The following is a 22,338-nucleotide window of genomic DNA, read 5'->3' as shown; positions in this document are numbered from 1 at the left end:
ATCAAAACTCCGTGGTGGACTCATTGATCTACTATGGAGCTCTGGATTTTTTAAATTGCTGAAACGCCAAATCTAAATGGAGGACACCTCCATTTAGATTTCTAAATGGAATATAGATAGCCTCCGGATAGGCTTCCTAAATGGAAGGCTATCTGGAGGTGTCCTCCAGATAGTCTTATAATTAAGACATGCAGAGAACTCTCTAGGTCTTCTAACCTGTTCTCCACCCAACAGTGAAGGTTTGAATCTCGCTGTGAACATGGATATTTTGTGCATACGTATTGGAGAATTTCATTGCCTGGTGTGAGACAACTGCTCCGCTAACTGGAGGCCTGAAGTTGCTTGAAAAAGTTCCATGTTTGGTCTCTAAAGCACGATTTCTGGAGTATATAAAAATAAATGTAAAAATATACAATAAATACATAAAATTATTGAAACTAGAAAAAATCATTAAAAAAATCTATATCCTTCCTCGTATTATCTATACTTCTGTCCTTTCTTTTAAATCATAACGGCGCAACATAACCGGATAATTACTATGGAGATAAGTGATTACAACAACAGATACAAAATCAAACATGATAAACGTCAGTTTTTGATAATATGGACATTTGCTCTTCGATTTATTTCTGTTTTCTAACTAGGAAAATTAATCATTATTGTTAACAAATTGTGTAAAAGGAGATCATAAACTAAAAACTGAATGTCAGGGATTATTATTCTACCTCCTACTTGTTAATTTGATGTGAAAATGAAAAGGGTTTTGTGGAAGAGTGAATTAGAAATCCACACCACTGACAATCATACATCGTCGAGGAAGTTATTTATAAGAGAAACGCCAAGAATATATTTGTCGAGGGAGGAGCTAAGGACCGACAATAAACATGGAGCTATCTCGCTGCATCCTGTTAGGTGTAAGGTGCATTCGATTGGTTGGCGTTGTTGAAACGAGTGATCGTATGCTGGTATGCAGTGCGGCTTATCGAATAGTGGAGTATGAGCTGAACTTCATGCTAGTGTATGTTACCTTAGTTATATACATCGCCCCCAACGAATAGTTACCTGAAGCTTAACTTGAAACATCCTGACGTCTCCGTGACTCCAAGGTATAACTTGGAACATCGTGTAAATAAATGGCTCTAAGTATATTTCGGAGGATATTGTAGACGTTCTTTGGAGGCTATCGATGTGTCATCAATGACATCTTCTTTGGGTGGATTCACTGGTCAGTTGGTGGATCTATGTCTCCAGTGACCCAGAAGTGGAATATCTTCACCCCCTGCCTTGCTCACAGAGGTAGATGAAGTGTTTCCAGGCTTCTTAGGACAAGGAACTACTCATGGATGTCACCGAACAGTAGAAAGGTGAGAGAGGAGAATGAGCGACAGGGCCTTGGTTTCTCCCTTTTGTGCTATTTTCCCAAAGCATTTTTCATTAATTATTTTACTACTACTAGTTTCAGACGTCAACCAAGGTATTTCTGGACGATTCTCCAGAATATCCTCCGCAACAGTCCTCAGTTATGTAATTTTTTTTTTTACTTTCTAAGGCTAATATGGATAAAAAATTTCAAATTATTTCAAAGTAAGTAAAAAAGTGCACGTTAAATTTTATAGTATAATCACGTTTTGAAAAGAATATTTTTCTTCCTTTTGTTTGTATATAATTTTTTTTAAGAGTTTATAAATTTTTATACAAAAGCTCATCTTCCTCTTCGGTTTTATTTTTTATTTGTTTATTATTTTTTACGCATTAGACTAAATAGTCTGTAACAACAGAGGACTGTCTTCATATAAATCTAATGTACTTGTCAATGTGTATTTTAAGCCGATTTCATTATTTTACAAAAAAAAAAAAAATGAGTAAGTACTTGGTAGGAGAAACGCTGCGTTCTTGCATGACAGAGGGGCTAAATAACGTTCACTGAAAAGTCTATTTTTTTATTTTTACTTGTTTTGTTATGTGAGTTCAACTCGAAAAATTACAAATTCATAGTATATTTCAAAGTAAGTAAAAAAAAATGCGCGTTAAATTTTAAAGTATAATCACGTTTTGAAAAGAATATTTTTTTTCCTTTTGTTTATATATAATTTGTATATAATTTTTTATTTGTTTATTATTTGTATATATAATTCTTTTAATTAGTAGAATGAATGGCTTACAAGTTGGATTAATAATAATAATAATAAACCTCTATTTGAGAGACCAAACATGGATTATGTTGAAGTTGCCCCCAGGTTTCCAGAATTTAAATCGAATCTTTTCAAACGAAATGCATCCTCACACTATGATTCTTAATCCACAAAAAAGAAAGAAAAAAGAAGATGCTAAATGTTTTAGCACCACCACATTTTGAATAAATTCTTGATGATTCTGTTAGCCTATAATGTTATACCTTGTCCGATAAATCCCTTGTACAAATAGAAAATATTTTGAAATCCTGAAATTTTAGAATTATCTAAATACCGAGATTTAGCATTTAAGAAGCCAAGCAAAATGATATCGTATGGAAGATAGCAGGATGAGAATTTCCCTCAGATCCTGTTTTAGGGTTTCACTCAATATTTAGAACAAATGCTGTAAGGTAGAAACAAAAAATTTTAGTCACCAATTTTATTATTTTTTTTTGACTGATCCATCTCGGTTTTTTAATCCCGCAACACACACACACACACACACACACACACACACACACACACACACACACACACACACACACACTGCCTTCATATATGACAAAAAAGAAAAAAAAAGAAAGAAAGACACTTGTATGCAAACTTGGATCCAAATGTAAAAATACGTAGAAAATAGACAAACTTAAAATTAATTTATTAATTAAGTAATTTAAATCAATATCAGATCAAATCAAATGAAAAAGGAAGAAATAATAATTTCTTTTTACTAAGAAAAGCACTTAATGTTCTGCTGTTGTTTATATTAATTTCATAAAAATGTATTTCTGGTCTCCTCACTCTCTCTCTCTCTCTCTCTCTCTCTCTCTCTCTCTCTCTCTCTCTGTGTGTGTCTGTCTTTATCTCCCGGATGCACGAAGATATTTTAAAATCATGTTTTTTTTAAAAAAAAAACTTTCTTAAAATACGATTTATTCAGTTGATAGAATAAACCATATCAAAAATGGTTTAGAGTCACATATTACGAGTAAAATGATTCTCTTTATTGATAATGGGAAGCTGGCTATTATTAGTAGTATTATGAAATCCTTATATAAAAATCAGAGTAGGCAAATATCAGGTTAAGTTTGTCCACTCCGAGGACAAACTCGGAGTGGACAAACACCACTCCTTACTGTATCCCCTAAGGGCAGTATTTCTGACTGCAATCCGTGTGTGTGTTCAGGGAATAGGTTTGCCTGTTTCACCACCTCCCTATGAGACCGTGAGAAACTCTGGTCTCTTTCGACTAAAGGTGAGTTAGCCGAAAGAGACCAGAGTTTCTCACGTCACCGACGAGAATCGAATCCAGGTGTTTCCGACCAAAGGACTTCGTCTATACCGACTGAGCTACGAAGGCTCAGAGAAGATTCACTAAGCGTCAACTCATGAGAGTTATGATAATCGATTGGTCAGCTGTAAACTGATTAATTTATCTAAGTGAAGATGTAAGCGAAGATAGCTGAAGTTTGTTGCGCTTTGATTGAACTACTAGAGGACAAAATAAAAAAATATAGTGAAGAAAATATAAGAACCGATATTCGAAATTCATTTTTTATTGTTAGAAATATGTTAAATATATCGAAGCGGTAAATTTATGTACTTTTAAGATGGAATTAGTTCATGGTTGGCTGGAAAGTAGATTATTATAATTTGTTTTATTAACTTATCCACGAGTGATTTTCGTAAACCTATATATATACAGTATATATATATATATATATATATATATATTATAGTTTTATGAGAGTTCTTTCAAAACCGCCTCCACAGCTTTTACACATGCTGTGTTGCTTTCGAAATGGCGGCCTCTTAGTGGTTTCTTGAGCTGAGGAAACAGCCAGAAATCGCACGGTGCGAGATCAGGACTGTATGGAGGGTGTGGTAGGATATCTGTGTTGTTCTTCTGCAAAACGTCCACTACCCAACCAGCAATATGTGGCCTTGCATTATCGTGGTGCAATAAGAAGCCATTCTTCAGCAATGGACGCTTCCTTTTGACGTGCTTGATGATAATTGCTGCTGTGTTGATCATTGTCTCTGTGATGGACGTTGAAGGTCTTCCCTCACGTTCAAGATCTTCCACATTTTGCCTTCCTTCCTTAAAAGTTATATGCCAGCGAAAAACACTTGCCCTTGACATTGCTTCATCGTGGAAAGCTTCGCGTATCATGTTAAAAGTGTCCAATGCCGATTTTTGCAAACGCACACAAAATTTAATCGCATAACGCTGTTCCAAGGACGCTTCCATTTCGAAGACTGGTCGCGCCTCGTAGGCGCTCCGATGAGCACTTGCGTTTAGTCACGTGACACTCTGGCACATCGGCCCGTATACGACATCTATCAACCTATTTTGTTAATACATACAGCAACATTTCTTTATTCCACAGAAATTAATATTGTGATGAGTGGTTTCGCCACAGTAAAATTAGTCTTATTACTTATTGAACAGCCCACGTATATACTGGTCAAGAAAATTAAGGAATTTTTGGTTTTCTTGTAAATTATAAAGTTATAAAAATAATTTACAAATGTAACACATTTATTTTAAAATTTCCTTAATATACAACAGTGTAGAACACGCAACTGAGTACAAAATCATGTCGAATGACTTGTCGAAACTATCGCTTCAAGAGCTAAATTGCTCTTACAGAAGAGTGGGGAAATATCCCATAACTGTTTGATCATCTTATCCGGTCCATGCAATCAAGATGTACTGCTGTTTTGGCTGTTAATGATGACCATACGCCCTATTAAAAATTAACAAAAGCGTTTTTGGCTATTCTTGTTGTTATTCTTGTTTATATATATATATATATATATATATATATATATATATATATATATATATATATATATATATATATATATATATATATATATATATATATATATATATATATATATATTGCAGGGAAATTCTGTAGGTTCTAGGTATCTGATCGAATAGTCTAAATTTTTGTTAAGTATAAGTATGTGTATTAGTATAAGTGAAGAGTTCTTATTATTTTAGCTAAACACAATTAATTTTAATCAAACCAAAAGTTGATTTGATGCTACAGCATTTGTGTCGCATCAAATCAACTAAGTATATAAAACGTTCCTGTGCAATGTCTGTCTACTCTGTCACAATGACATTGCCCAATTGTCGCAGATTGAATGGCTACATGTTATACTGCTGCCAACTGTTCGTTCCACCTCATCCCAGAGATGCTTCATTGGGTTGAGGTCTGGGGACTGAGCTGACCACTGAAGTAAAGAAAACCCATACATGCTACGCGCTTTGTGTCATGGCGCATTGTCTTGCTGGAAGTACCCATTTGACAATGGATAAACTACAGTCATGGCGGGCAGGGGTGAGCATGATCAGCGATGATGTAAGATAGACTGTGGAATTCAGTCTGTGTTCAACTGGTTGCTACCATATTTCTGGTTCCGCTCCTAAGCGCGACACAGCACCTGGACTCGTCAGACCAGTCGACATTTTTTCCAGACGTCAGTTGTCCAGCGTGGGAGATCACGTGACAACTGAAGAAGTACCTTCCAGTTTCATGACAACGTGAGACGAACTGTGCGCTCTGAGATGATGTTCTGACCCCAATTACTGCACTGAGCTGTGATTTCACTGGTTGTGTCCTTCCTGACACGTTTCACAATCCTTGGAATTTTTCTCTGATTTCGTGCATATAAAAGCTGTTTTGTTCACAGGACTTCCATTGGCTTGAAGTTGTCGGGTTATTACACCACTCCTGGTATACCCTAAACGCTGTTGCGCGTATAAAACCCAGAAAAACAGATGTTTGTAATACTAACATCAACAATTATACCTTGCTGAAAGTCACTTAAGCCACACTTTATTTTATTTTTTTTTTATTTTGCCTGTCTGCCTGATTTATATAGCAAACTGCAGCCACGTGATTCAACATCTTTAGGAACAATCTATTTTCCTAAATGAAGAGGTGTTTCTAATAAAGTGGCCACTCGGTGTATATGATTTATACATTTTCGAATAGATTTCGCAACACAAAAAAAAATCACAGAGGTTAAGAACGAAGGCTAAGATAAAATGTTTAAAATACTAACTTTCTAAAACTTAGGTGAGCCTTTATCTTAATAGCTTAACAGGACGTTGTTATATAAACAAATAATAGATAAAGAAATGCATCAAAACATTTATGTTTTGTGCATAGAAAAATGAACTATTATTGTTAACAGGGCCTCGTTAGGAAATCAGAAACTAAACAAAAGAACGTCTAAGATTATTATTCTGCCTACTATCCTTTAATTCAATAACAGAAGCGCATAGATTTTTGCAGAAAAGAGGATTACCATGCTACACCATTAACAATCACACATCAACTCAGAAGCCTTTATAAGAGAAGTGACTGCAAAAGCTGTATCGAGGGAGGAGCTGAAGGACCGGAAAAGAAATATATCTCGCTGAGTTGTGTTAGGTGCAAGGGCCACTAGCTGGCCTATTACACCTTGCTAGATATTGAAAGTTAAATACCATCTTGATAAGGAATGCTCTTATGCTTGTGTATTAGACAGTTCGCGATTACAAATGAAATGAAGTGTATGTTGTCTCGAACTGTTGTGTATCTTGAAACATCTGACTTGTGTGTAATAAAAAGACATTGAATGACAGCGCTATGGACGTAACGATGAATCAATGACATTCTTCTGTAGGTGGATTTACTGGTCAGTCGACTGAATCGTATATCTGACGACGAGGAGTGGAAATGTCTTCACCCCCTGTTCTCTCACAGAGGTAGATGAAGTGTTCCGTGCTTCTTAGGACCAGGAACTGCCTACGGCTGTCACCGAACTGAATTGAAGTGGGAAGAGAATGAGCGCAGGGCCTCAGTTTCTCCCTTTTGCTTGCAGATAAAATAATTGATAGGAATGAAGAAAAAGTACAATTATTATTCAAAGACATTTTTGAACAGGTAGGTGCTTCATTCTATTTTTCGCATATATTTCTGTATATAAAAATGCGCATTGATTTATACAAAATTTCATGGGGCATTTAATAAATGTCCCATGAAACCTCTTCAGATTTAAAGTATCAGAATATAAAAAAGATGATAGGAAAATATCACTGCCCACAAATAAAAAAATTTGCCATTTATCATGCTTAGAATATGGGAAGAGTAATTAGAAAAACTCAACAAGGCAAATGTCTGGTCGATGTGATTATTTCAATAGAACCACAGTTTGTGACAGTATTTCATAATTTTTTCTGCTTTATGAAGTAAGTAATGATAGTGCGGTTCTATTGAAATAATCACATTGACTAGACATTTTCCTGATTTTCTAATTACTCTTCTTTGGATTTCGATGTGGTGCAAAGACATGAAAAAAGTTTGAAAAAACGGATAATAAGCGAATCCAAAAACAGTGTAAATCTACACAATTTCATGGATTTCCTAGATCGTTTTCAAATATTTAAATAATTTGATAACTATTGAATGCGCTAGACAATAATTCATACGTCCTTTGTGTGCGTTTCGATGTTATTAAGTTTGCAAAAATATTTCATTTTTCAAACAAAAAAATGTTTCATTTTTTAAAAACTATACATGTTCAGTATAGTTCAATAGAAAGAAATAATGGATAATAATTGGTAATTATTCACTTATTTAGTTGACGCGATAAATTAATTAGTAATGAACCTTACTTCAACAATTTGTTCGCAGATTCGACGAAAGGGATGAGGGACCATGTGTGTGTGTGTGTGTGTGTGTGTGTGTGTGTGTGTGTGAGAGAGAGAGAGAGAGAGAGAGAGAGAGAGAGGAAGTATCAAGAATTTAAAATATCAGACAAAATGAAAATGATAATTAGTAATAATGATACCATAACATCATCTCCTTTAGTGCCCCATTGTGATTACAAAGCTAATCCAAATCACATTATTCTCTATAACAGGGGTGTTCAACCCGGCGATCGCGGAGCGATTTTTGGTCGATCTCTTGTGTATTCCTCCGTACAAATTTAATTAAAACTGAAAACATAATATTTTATTTATCATTATTTTGTATTATTTTTAATTCGCTTTAAGTGTATTGCTATTGTTTATTTATTTTTCGTTAAAATTGTCAAATCAGTAATTTTCTTATAAGTCCGGGTAAATGAATTAATTTGGATCAGTGGAAGTCAAACAGCGAGCCGATTACGATAATGAATACGATTATAAGCAAAGTGTAAAAACCCGATTGTAGCTTAAATATTCCAAAACACATTACATAGATTTTTTACTTAGCTTAAGTCCCGTGTGAATATTGTAAACAAATATACTTTGTTTGTCTCGGTATAGTTTGTATTAGATGTTTTTGTAAATAACTCTTTTGAAGCTAACTGTATATACTGCTTTAATAAGAATATGTTATTAGAGTGTTAAAAACAAAGGCAATGTTTTTGTCGCCGAAGCTGTACATTAGAAAGATTGTTATCGAAACTTGTATGTATGAGAAAGGCTTGCAGGCTCTAAGTGTAAACATCTCCGAAGTCAGTCAGAAAGAGTTCAAACAACTTTCCGATAGCCGGCAACTTACAATCAAAAGAAAGCGGAGGAGAACAAAAGGAGTGCCGAACTTGAAACTTAAGATGAAAGACTCATCCCGATTCTTTGGGGGTTACCAAACTTCATGCGAGGTATCAGAGGAGGCCTAATAAAAAGGGACTGAAGCAAGCAGAAGGGGTCCCGGTTCTAGAATTGCTGTCAGAGAGGAGGCCGCCCGGTCCAGAGTCGCCGTCAGAGAGAATTTCCGGATCCACGTTGCTTGAGAGAGGAGTTTCCCGCTTCCAGAAAGGAGCTTCTCGGTTCTAGACGTCGCTAGAGAGAGACTACTTCTAGGCCGCAGACAAGGTTTCAAATTGCCGAAAGGAAGAGTTCCAATTCCCAGAGAAAAGTTTCCAGGCCAGGTTAATGTCAGACATTCACCAGTGTGTGTTGCGTTTTCATTACAATTTGATGAATCAAACGACTTCACTGATATTGCTCAGTTAATGATTTATTCGCATGGTATTTCAAGATTATTCAAGTAAAGAAGAACTTTTGAAAATTATACCATTATTGGGAAGGACTAGAGAAGAAGACATTTTTTCGGCATTTGATGAATTTGTGAAACAACAGCTTTTTGTGAAACTTCAGCTTTTTAAACTTGTGTCTATTACTACTAATGGTGTAGTAATGGACACAAGTTTATTACTTGTGTGTATTACTAGACACAAGTAATAAACTTGTGTTTTATTATTTGCCTGATTTATTACCTATCATTGCTCCTTCAATGATAGGTAAAAAATCAGGCTTCATTTCATTATGTAAAAATGATGACAAATATCCACATTTTTAACGTACCACTGTATTATTCACCAACAAGTACTGTGTAGTAAAAGATTAAACACAAAAGATGTTTTGACTATTACATTTAAAATTGTAAATTCTGTTCGAGGAAAAGCCCTGCAAGGGCGGTTATTTAAATTACAGGCAGATGATGACAAGAAATTTCTGTTGTACAATAATATTCGCTGGCTCAACAGAAGTGAATTTTTAGAAAGATTTTTTTGTATTAATTAACGATATAAAAATTTTTCTTGATGAAAAAGGAGATATTTATCCAAAATTGAGTGATAAAAGATGGTTGTTACACTTATCATTTTTAGTAGATTTCTGTATGAAATTAAGCAATTTAAATTTAGAGTTACAAGGTACAGATAAAAATTTTATTGACATGTTAAGTTCAATAAAACTTTCCAACAAGACTTACTTTTATTGAAGAAAAATATAAATGACCACGAAGTTAGACATCTCCCATATTTATTAAAAATTTTTGAACAAAATCAAGAAATGCTTCACTATGATTTAAAAGAATTTATTCGTGAAATAGAATTAGTTGAGGAAGAAATAAATTCAAGATTTAAATATTTTAATAAAACTGAAATGATTGTATCTTTTATCAATAATCCATTTCAAGAAAACTTGAACATGACAGAAATTTCAAATAAAATTAGTGGGCTGTTTGATATAAACCAAGCTGAATTAGAACTTGAGATAATAAACATTCAGAATAGTTTACATTTAAAATCAATAAACAATGAAGTCATTTGGAAGTATGCACATGGAAAATTCCCAATATTAACTGATATTGTGCGAAAAATTCTGTAGTATTTCGGATCAACTTACTTGTCAGAATCTGCTTTTTCAAATATGAACGTCATAAAAAATCAATTAAGAAACCAAATTACAAATGATCATTTGGATGATTGTCTGCGATTGGCCACTTCATATCAACTTGACTAAGAAAATATTGCGAGGTCCAAATAATGCCGAATGTCACGTTAACTTTTTTTTTTTAATCAACCAGCATTTCCTGTAACTTGTGAGTTTGTAATAAGTCTGTTGTTTTTTCCAACTTTGGTTTTCCAAAATAGAGAAATAAATATTTTATTCCAATATTTTTTTTGTTATATTAAAATATTTAAAAGTGATAAATAAATTTTTAAATACACAAATAAAGTTTTTAGTTGTGTATTTTTTTTTTTTTAGTTGTTTATTTGTGCGTAATCAGATATCAGGTTGGGGGAACGTGATCTATATAAGAGAGTAGATCGCCGAATAACTTTTTATTGAAAAGTAGCTCGCGTAGTAAAAAAGGTTGAACACCACTGCTCTATAAATTAATTTGCATAGACATATTTTTTCCTTATTTATTTTCTCTTAACCTATTCCAAGAGAACAAAACTCAGTTTACTATAACTTTCTTCATTATCTTTTTATTATGTACCCTGCTTTCTATTTGCTATGAGGTAAATTATCTTAACTTCTTGTAAGTCTTTTCCCATAGCGTGCATAGCTATCGATCAATAGGCTTAACGAACCTTCTTTGTATTTACTTTCATTCTCTTAAGGTCCATCACAATCAAGACGATCAAAGGTGAGTGCCATAATTCAAAACTGTCTGTCTGACTAGATTTGTAGAAGGATATCATAACTGCTGCATGTTTACTACTTGTCTTACCAATATTAATCCCGAACTTAAACTCTTACAAATCATAATATCTAAATCATTATATTCGGTAGCTTTTCTACGCGCAGTAGGATTTTCCAATCAGTTTATGTCTATCTAACTCTGCTTTATTACATGAATATTTTACATTTTTCTCCAGAATGGATTTTAATATCCACTCCTTATTCACTTTTTTTCAATGTTTCTGAATCAAGAGATTATGATTATGAAGAGATTTGAGGTCATCCGGACAATTACTTTCCTTCCTAGTCTATTAATGGCTATCAATGTAATGTCAGCGTGTAAATGTACATATTTTCGCGGGATAAGATTTTCAAGTACATATTATATTGGTGGAATTATGTTACTAGAAATAGATGAGGTTAGGGATCTTGGATTATGGTTGATAGAATTTGAAGTTCAAAGGTCACATACCAAAAACTTCAAATACAACTCGGATAGTTAAAATGTTGAAGTGAAACTTATCATGTAAGAATAAGGAAGTAGTCATTTTGCCTCTTTATAAGGCTTTGATACAGTCCAACCTGAATTACGGTGATAGATTTGGTCTCCTGGGTTCGAATGAAATAAAAAAGCTGTAGAAAGGGTGCAAAGGAGAGTAACATAGATGATTATGGGATTATGGAATGTAGATTAAGGATAGATTGAAAGTATGCAGACGACTGCAGATTAGACATGTGATTGTAAAAGAGAGCCTAAAAGACTTCATTTCGACGAAGTAATTTAATAGAAATAAGTGATATTATATAATAAATCCGTCCTTATTTCATATGTATGGAAGCTTCGAAAAGTAGACCACAGGGTTTATGTGAATGCAACCCGCTTGCATATGAGCTCTGTCCAGTAGTCCGAACGTTGCCTTTTTTCAGTGCTTTTAGGTTTCGTTGGTCTGACAGCTTCCGAACTGTTGATCCTCATTACTCAGCATCCTTAAGAGGACAAAACCAACCCATTTAATACCATGACAATCCTACATCATAAACTTCTACTTTTCATAAGTGAATCTCGGTCGGTGTGCAAATGTAACAAAAAAAAAAGCGCCTAAAAGGCTTCATTTTGCCAATGTACATGGATAAAAACAGGGGATATTATAATTTCATAGCCATTACTAATTCTATTAATCCTATTAATTTAATTTTCTATTTATTTTTATAAGGCCTGTGTAGCTCAGTGGAAGTGGCGCTTGCATCCTCTGCGCATGACCGCTCGAAGTTTGCTGACTCTAGGAACTTTTTCTAAGCCTATCTTCGACCGGTTCCCGAGTTAGACGATCTCTGGCACCGGCATGCGGGTTTTTCTTCCCGGAAACTCGGGTTTTTCGCCCCGTAAACTCAAGAAAATCGGGCGTAGTACCCACATTATTTCAGACAGTAATATATCTTGTTACGGTTAGGTACGAAGAGATGGCAGCACTTGTTTTCCAGCCTCTTCATCGGTGGCTGCTATAATTAGTGATAGACATGGGCCAGCTATCTCTGATTGGCTACCTATGGAGATTGAACTGCTCACTCAGTCTCCAAAAGCTAGATACAGTATAAAGACCTCGCCTACTCCCTATTAGGGAATAAAGCATTAGCTAATTAATTTTATTTATTTATTTTTATATATGCTCTTTTAATTCGATTAATAAGCAGAGCTTGTGTCTTTTAAACAAAAGGCAACTCCGATGTAAAAAGTTGTATTCTCTTAAGCTCTCTGGTCTATCTTTTGAAATTTTTAAGTTGTATATACATTCGACTATGAAATAAGGATCGATTTATAATATCCTGTTTCTATTCATGTGTAATGGTTTTCTAATTTAGCATGACTGAATATCTCCGAAAAGTTTCCATAGATCAGCGGGTAATGACAACACCTTTTAGGTTGAAAAGCATAAATTTTGAATCCCATTTAGGACGTAAAGATTCTTCATAAAAGCTATTCAAATGAAAGTCAGTTATCTCCTACGGTTAGTAGCTAGATTTTCTCTTCTGGACACTGAGGACGTTTTCATTCCTCAATGTATATATATATTTTTTTTTATTTATTTATGAAGAATTGAATGACTAGAACCGAGATTTAAGTAAAAAGGTTTTAATATAAAAACACGACTAGTTTCGGCCCATAACAGCCTTCGTTCCTTCATAGTCTTTTAACCTTCAGTGTTTAGTGTTTTTTCTTTTTTCTTTCTTTTATAATGTCACTTGATGAAGGCTGTGACAGGCCGAAACTGGTCGTGTTTTTATATTAAAATCTTTTTACTTAAATCTCGGTTCTAGTAATTCAATTCTTCATAAAAATATGTATGTTAACCGAGATAATGATCATATATATATATATATATATATATATATATATATATATATATATATATATATATATATATATATATATATATATATATATATATATATATATATATATATATATATATATATATATATATATATATATATATATATATATATATATATATATATATATTGGAGATCATATTTACTCTGTAGATAATGTTATGAAAAATAAATTAGTTTCAATGACTATAATACCGAGAATAAAAAAGAATGAAGTTTAATGCTGAGATACTGCTAGTTTCGTTGAAAAAATCAACTTCTTCAGGTATCAGAGACAAAGAATTATATAAAAAATAACAGAGACATTATAAAATTACATCAACTTACAACAACTAAAATTACACAAACTAGTGGTATCTCAGCATTGAACTTTATTTTTTTTTATTCTCGGTATTATAGTCATTCAAACTAATTTATTTTTCATATATATATATATATATATATATATATATATATATATATATATATATATATATATATATATATATATATATATATATATATATATATATATATATATATATATATATGCGCATCCAACAATTTTGAATGCGCAGACTTCAACGTTTCAATGTTGAAATATATATACACTACTTTTCCGTGTTGTTTACAGTTATTTCCTCATGTTTTTTTTTTTTTACTGGTTATTTCTTCTAGAATATATATATATATATATATATTCTGCGCAGCGTACATGCAGAATACTTGGTTGCGTGCATTACGTGTTCTAGACAACTATTTAAGAATGGTCAGTAATCATCAATAGTGTTGATCGCAATGAGAATAACAAAGGATCTCTCGGAGTTCGATGAAGGAGTTATTGTGGGTGCCCTTTTAGCTGCAGCCACGATTCTGAAAACAGTACTGACTTCTTTCTCAAAAGGTGAGATATCCCGGATGTTTAATCAGTGGAAAAATTACCCACTTTCTTGTTTAAGAGGCATAACTGTGATCTTAAAGACAGTCTATCAGGAAAGAGATCGGCATCGTCTGAGAAGTCTTGTACGGACAAACAGAACTTTCTGTATGCAGTAATTGAACGAAGCGTTTAATGAAAGCTGTTCCCGATCCATATCTCACCGAACTATGCTCGGCGAACTGAAGAGGACTGGTAACGGCAGTCGCATGCATATACGGAAACCACTGATTTCTGCGAAGAACGGGAAGTTCGTCTACAGTGGTGTCAGGAACACCGTGACTGGACACTGGAAGACTAAAAAAAAAGTCATGTGGTCCGACAAGTCATGATACACCTTGTTCTGTACTAACAGTACGCAGAGAGTTTGGCCAAACATGAAACAATGAACCCAGATTGCCTTGTAAACACAACTGAAGTTTCTGGAGGTGATGCATGGTGTGGGACATGTTCTGTTGGTAGGGAACGAGTCCCCTGATATTGCTGGAAGGTCGGATGTCATCCAAGGATTATCTGAATATTGTTGCCGATCAAGTCCATTCTGCAGTGTTGATTTTTTATCCAGCAGGTGATGGTTGTTTCATGGACGACAATGCTACTGTCCATCACGCAAGAATTTTTTAGCACTGGTTAAGCGAGCATGACAGTGATATCTACCATCATCCCTGGCCACCACAAAGCATGGATCTGAACCCCATTAAGAATGTACGGAACATGTTAGAAAAACCGATCAGAGAACAAAGTTCTCTTCCGTCAAATAATCTGTAGTCCAACACAGTAACAGTTAAAAGTTTCCAATTCAGTGGCTGGTATGTGTATATATACGCATCTAATTCTTCTTTAAATCATAATAATACGACAATTGTCAATTTTTTTAAATGTGGATCCCATTCGCGAAAAATTATAAATCTACAGCATATTTAAAATGCAAGATCAATAGTGTATGAGAGTGTAATGTATCCAGACGATTATATGAAGCACGAGCCTCGAGAATAGTAAAATACAGAGATAAAATATGATATTTTCTTGAACCGCAAGAAAATATCATAGCGACCTTAACTGGGAATTCAAGTAATAGCACCTGGTTGGAGGCTAAATTGGAATGCAATAAAACAACACTAGTGTCGAAGGACATAGTGGTATTCATACTTATTATTATGACGATGATCAATGTACGTGTTATTGAATGCATCAGACATTTCCGACTTCCTCTAAAACGCAAGAATACAAATAGATCAAAAAGTAGTAATATTAAATGAATTATAAATTATATATTTCAACGTTATTTATCGTTGTGTCGAGCTAATTTTATTTTTCAATCAAATGGAAAGATAAAATGAGTTTCGCAATTTTCAATCGATTATTCATCATTCCTTAAACATTCGGCTAAATCTTCCCACTGGTACGATCTGTCTGAGAAAATATTGTAGTATAGTGGGAAGGCGCTCAGCCGTCTCACCTCACTATTTCGACATAATGGAATAAGCCTGGATTCGCTGGACTTTCTAATAAATTCTCGATAACCATGGATTCGATTCTTCTTGTTATTTTTTTTATGTGATTCTCACCTACGAAAGGTTGAAAACCTATAGTACATCCGAACCACAGATAGGCAAAGGATTTTTTCTATTGTTTTAAAAAAATTAATTTTGTATAATTTTTGGAATTTTAAATTATTTTTTATAGAATCCGAATACAGAATCCTTGATTTTTTTGCTCTAGAGACCAAACACGGAACTTGCTGAAGCCACATCTTGGCCTCTAATATACGGGGAGATGGTCTCGCACTGGGCCATGAAATTCATCTCTCAATTAGAGACAATCAAAACGTCTTTAACCATTACGGGATTCTAGTCCACAGCCTATTGGTTGAAGAGTGAAAAGAATAGATATTCAGGTAAAAAATTAAAAAAAAAAAAAAGGTTTCTCTTCCTAAATCTCAGGTGGAGTTGTATCTTGTGTTTTTAAAGACCTATAACCAGATAACTTAGCAGCTGGAGATGGTTGTCAAAATTTAAAAAACATAATATAATAAAATAAAAACCTAACTAAAAAAATAAACTTTCCAATACAAGTCGGAGTCTAATAGTTATTAAAATGGCCTTTACTTATTTGCTATATATTCTGTGCAGAAAAGCAACTGTTATTGTGAAAAGTCGTATTTTAGGCAAATTTAAAACTATAAAAATAACTGTTAAGATTATCACTCTGTCTATTTCACTTTAATTCGTTGACGGAATTGCATAGATTTTTGTAAAAAAAAAAAAAAATTGACAATGAGCCAACCACACCAGTAATAGTCACATATACAACTGAAGGTCTTTATAAGAGAAGCGACTGCACCGACGTGCTGAGGTAGGAGCTGTGGTGGTACATGTATATCCTATTGTGTTGGGGTCTATTGGTGCAAGGGTCTATTGGCTGCCTATCAGCACTGCTACAATTCTCGTTTGTGTATGACAGTCTGCGATTGCTAAACAATGCAACTCCAGTATAGTAGCTGTGAGGAACTTGGATTTTCCCTTTTGCTTTTCCATTAAGAATAAGAAATGAAATAACACATTGGAAAGATTATTCTAAACAACTAGAAGCTTGCATATCAGAAACTAAAAAGGTCAAGGAATATAAATTGCATAACTCATATTTTTAGTGGAATAGAGAAACAAGAGACAGAGCTGAAGCGGATATAAGGATAATAACATATCAGGATTTTAAAAATGAAATAAAAGAATAAAAATACATATATATAAAAGGATACTGCGAATAAAAAGAAAATTGCAAAGAACTAAATATAATCAGTGCCTATAGCCCTGAAGAATGAAAACCAAAAACAGAAATTGAAGAACTCTATGAAATGCTACAGAAAATTCGTAATTCTTCCTTTTGTTCTTTTAGATTTAATTAACATTATCTGGTGGGATGCCTAATTATAAACATCTTGCTGTCATCCGAAATTATTGACAAAATATAGATATTTTATTCAGAAAAAGGGAAAGAATACTGATATCGTTTTTTTTTTTTTTTGGTAAAAAGGTTTATTGCCACTTCAAAATAATCTATTTGGCGTAGTCACTAATTGGTTTTCAAACTCAGATTATAGCATTTTTCATGCCTGAAGTATACTGTTGAACAAATTCTATAAGATCTAGTTATCTGATAAAAAAAATTCTCTAATGTTTTTACCTATGTGTTAATTTAACTGAAAAGGGCATGTTCTTGTATCTAAATGCAATTAATTTTAACCATCTACCAAAATTTTATTAATTGATTATTTCTGCTATACATAGAGATCTATACGATTCATATATTTTGAAATAGACTTGGTAGCAATATAACTGGAGGTGGTCGTCATGGAAACAGCTAACTGAAAAAAAAAAAAAAAAAGAGCCTGAAGGCTTCACTCTGGCAACGTTTATTATTATATATTTAGAATGGATATATATTTAGAATATACAGTATATCCATTCTAAATTTTATTCAGATTATTTTCCTGAGAGCTTATCGTAATATAACCTTCGGCATGAGAGTTGCCTTTGGTTTTTTGGAAACAGCTGTCAGGACATGTCATAGGCTCTCTCAGGGAAATATAATATGGAATTTAGAATGGTTATGTATTATCCTTCATTATAAAGAAACATTCCGATAAACCTGTGAGAATCAAAAAGCAGTAAAATGGTCTTTACTTCTTCATTGTGTATTGCGCGTTGAAATATTAACTGTTATTGTGAAAAGTAATCTCGTTAGCGAATCTAAAACTATAAAAAGAACTTTCAGGACTATTATTCTATCTTCTTTTCCTTTTATTCATTGAGAGAATTGAATAGATTATTCTTTTAAAAAAGAGAATGAGCAAGCCACACCACTAACAGTCAGACAGTAGATCAGATGTCCTTTATAAGAGAAACGACTGCCAGCGATATGCTGAGGGAGTAGCTGAGGACTTAAATATTCCTATCCCGCTGCGCTGCTTTAGATGCAAGGGTGAGTAGGCAGCACATTGCTGCCCACCTGCACCATGCATAGCTATAAGTTGACAGCCGATTGAAGAGCGAAAAAGCAGCAAAAGTGCGATTGACAGCCAAAAAACGATAATTAATTAAAAATCTCCCCATGTACTAACTGAAAACTGTATATTAGTTTCGAACTGTCCTGATGCTTGAAACATCAGACTGTGTATAACAAGGAACTTGATAAGTCTGCGCTAGTATTGAAATAATTATGACTTCCTTCTATCGGCGGATTTACTGAGCAGTTGCCGGCATATCTCGTATCTGACGACTCAGGAGTGGAAATGTCTTCACCCGCTGTCAGCGCACAGAGGCAGATGAAATGTTCCGTACTTCGTAGGACCTCCTGGTAGTCACCGAACTGAATCACGGGAATAAAAGGAGCGCAGGGGCTCCCGGTTTCTCCTATTTTGCAATTCCATTGAATGCAATCTAGTTAATGTGACTTCGTCAAGAATTTCAGGTAAAAAAAAAATCATAGGAACAAAAATGTGCACTCTTTGTCAAACAATTTTTGAACAGAAATGTAAATCTATTCTTTCATTTATAAGTATGATTTCTGTGTATGAATATGTATCGTTTTATACAAAATTTCCTTTCGCATTGAATGAACAACTTTTAAGTTTAAAATATCGAAATATAAAAATTGATGGGAAGATGACTATAACAGATGAAAATTATGTGAAAATTATTGCAACGCATTTCTAGAATAGATGAAGAGTCGTTAAAAAAAGATTCAATCAGGGCAGTTGTGTTGTAGATTTCGTAGTTCTTGACATTCCATAGTTTTCTTCTATCTATTAAGTAATAATACTGCATAAATAGCCATTATTACTCACTCGATATCTTTAGTTGTTTGCATTAATGTGTAAAATATTCAATACAAATCACCCGATAATTTGTTGCTGTTCAGATACGTAGTTCAATTGAATCTCTTCTTCTCTCCCGTAGTCCTAAATGGACCGTTGGGTCATTCATGGCTGGTAAGTGATATTCTTTGATAGCCTCCTCCAATCATCTCGGTCTCTTGTTCTTGATGTCAGTTGAGAAAGGGAGGAATTTGTCCATTTTTTGATGTTATCAGTCCATTTTAATCGAGGTCGGCCCCTAACCCTTGGTCCCGGAACGATTCCTTCTAGTGTTTGCTTTGGAATGCCATTAGCCCTCTCCACATGTCCGAACCATTTCGTCTGACTGTCAGAATATTTTCCCTTTTTCTCCCGTCTATTGAATCAATCAGTTTTCGGACATTTTCATTGGTTTCGTGAGCGGTACAGGGAATTCTCAAAAGTCTTCTGTAAGTTTTCATTTCAAAAGACAGGAGTCTCCTCTCATCTTCCCTCAATAAAGTCCAGGCCTCACAACTATACAAGAGGATAGAATTCACCAAGGTGTCAATTAGTCTTAGTCTGGTTGTGATTGCTATTCTGTTATCTCCCCACTATGGTTTTAACTTTTGCAGGGCCAGGTTGCCTTAGCAATTCGGTATTTAATGTCGGTTTTTGAACGACCATCTTGACTCAATGCTTCCTAGATAAGTGAACTTATTTACATCCTCAATTTGTTTATTGCCAATTTGTATCTTTAAGAATTCAATGTCTGATTTTAAGGTTATTGTTTTTGTTTTTTGTAGGTTTATGTATAATCCTTTTTTTTTAATGTTCCGAAAACGCGGCTGGTTATCTCTTGTAATTCTTCTTCACTTTCTGCCAGAAGATCGATATCGTCTGCAAAACGTAAGTTATTTATTCTCAGTCCACCAACTAATATTCCAGTGTCATATTCATGAAGAGCTTCATCTATGACATATTCTAGAAAACAATTAAAAAGAAGAGGGGACAAGATGCATCCCTGTCCCCGTCTGTCCGGAACGGTTCACTGCTGTAATTTTTAATTTCAATTCTCATATTAGATGAGGAATAAAGAGATTTAATAATCCTAATGATTTTGTTGTCAATACCATAATGTTCTAATATTTTCCATAATGCCTCATGCCATATTGAGTCAAAAGTTTTTGAAGGTCTAAAAAGTTGTGACAGATTATTTTGTTATGTTCTATGTATTTTTCGCCTAGTATGTGCTGAACTGAATAACTGATAGTTATTCGTATTAAATAAAAATCATGATTACACAGAAAGAAACTATTTAAGTGGAAATGAATAAAGCGTGTAAAGAATAGCGCAAGTAAATTGGGATTTCGTTGTAATACAAAGACTTGGAAAAACTCGAAACTGTGGATTATACACGGCTTTTAAAGCCAAAATAACTTTATTGACGAGAAAAAAAAATTCATATAATATTTATTGAAATTATTAAGCGCTTCTAATTGGATGACCGTCTCTATTATAATTTCAATCTTCCACGAGGAAACCGAAATCCTTGAAGGGGATGACAACAATATTAACTTTTAGTTACTTCAAAATGTAGTTAGGTCGGACACAAGTGTTTTTATGAGAAAGAGAACCTGAGGAAAAATGATCCCGGATTGAGTAATAATAATAATAATACCTTGACATATTATTAGACGTTATGATTAAAATCTTAATCTATATCACATAAACTATTCATTCTCTATAAATTGATAACCACACACGCACTTTTATTTATTTTTGTCTTATGTTTTAACCACCCTACAGAAAAAAAAAAAAAAAACGCCATTCAAAGAAAAAATATAACAGGTTTAAGACCTTATCCTAATAAAATTAAGGTATTAAGACCAAGGCCTTTTGTGGACTGTGAGGCCTGTAAGTACCAATGACGAATGAAATATAAAAATAAGTTAATTACTTCTTTCTCTTTTATGATATGTTCATTATGTCCCTGGTAGATTCAGGCATAGCCAAGTATAATAGAGATTGGATATCTACGTTCTATTTGCTATGAGCTAATTTATACCGTCTTGTAAGATTTCCACCTGCTTCTCGTGTTAATCAAGCTCAACTAATAAAAATTTACCACATGTTTCTTAGTGAACTTCTCTGTATAATTAAATTCTTTTCATATCTATCAGACATCTAGTAGGTGATCAACACTGAACTCCATACTCCAAAACTGCCTGACCATAGATTTGTATAGGGTAGGTACATAGCTTCCCATCTTCCGTAACTGAATTTTTTTAGTTAGTCCAACAGTCCATTGTACTGTGCTTTATTAGCTATGTTACTAGTATTAATACTGAACTTCAATTCCTTATCTACTTAACTAAGTAATCATCTATGCCGTCTTAATGCATCTTTATCAGTAGGTTCATATGTCGAGCTGTCAGACTTGACTAAAATCTAAATAAATCGCGTTCTAACTATTTTCGCAATATTTTCCCCTCGTAACTTCATAAAAATTAATAGATTTATTCAACTCTGACCACCCTTTTAAGAAACTGTACATCTTGCTTCTCGATGAGTGATTTTATCTAGCACGTAATATGGTTCCTAATCATTTTTTCTATTAGTTTGTCTGTCATCATAATTTCCCTCGGTGTAATTCATCTTCAAGTTCCAGTAATTCCTATTATATGCAAAATGTTATCCTGTTACTAATTTAAACCAGAAAAAAACAACTTACTTTTTAATCGTGTATTAATGTAAAAAAACAGTAAATCGCTTAAATCATCATTAGAAGACAATTCCTCGCTATTTCCCCTTTTCCTTCGCCTGACCTCCCTTACAACGATATATATGGTGGCGAAGAGAGAGAGAGAGAGAGAGAGAGCTGTGAAAAGATAAGTTTAAAATTTAAAATTGCGTGTGACATTAGCAATAATTAGTTTTTGAAATATGGTTGTGTGATAGTTGTGATCGGTGGGCAGTTTCGGTGTAGTTACAACCAGAGGCGGATCAAGCGAGTATCGGACCTAGCGGCCGCCAGGAGCCCAACCTCGAAGGG

General features: G+C 33.8%; 1 protein-coding gene across 3 annotated transcripts in view; it reads left to right on the top strand.

Annotated features, from left to right (window-relative positions):
• The first annotated feature begins 1,238 nt into the window (after positions 1–1,238).
• The window catches only part of LOC150095078 (blastula protease 10-like), a 47,396-nt gene continuing 26,296 nt past the window's right edge, over positions 1,239–22,338 (top strand). For 2 of the 3 annotated variants that reach the window (XM_090411398.1, XM_090411396.1), the window contains exon 1: positions 6,590–7,120. The gene's annotated coding sequence lies outside the window, so the exon portion shown is untranslated. Of the gene's footprint in view, positions 1,365–6,589; positions 7,121–22,338 lie in introns of those variants that run through there. The other variant, XM_090411397.1, reaches the window with a different exon arrangement.

Source organism: Typopeltis vanoorti, chromosome 21, assembly GCF_054136105.1.
Source record: "Typopeltis vanoorti isolate ZY-2024b chromosome 21, IOZ_Tvanoo_1.0, whole genome shotgun sequence".
Taxonomy (NCBI): domain Eukaryota; kingdom Metazoa; phylum Arthropoda; class Arachnida; order Uropygi; family Thelyphonidae; genus Typopeltis; species Typopeltis vanoorti.
Note: the sequence above shows the minus strand (reverse complement) of the source record. Positions and strands in the feature narration are given on the sequence as shown.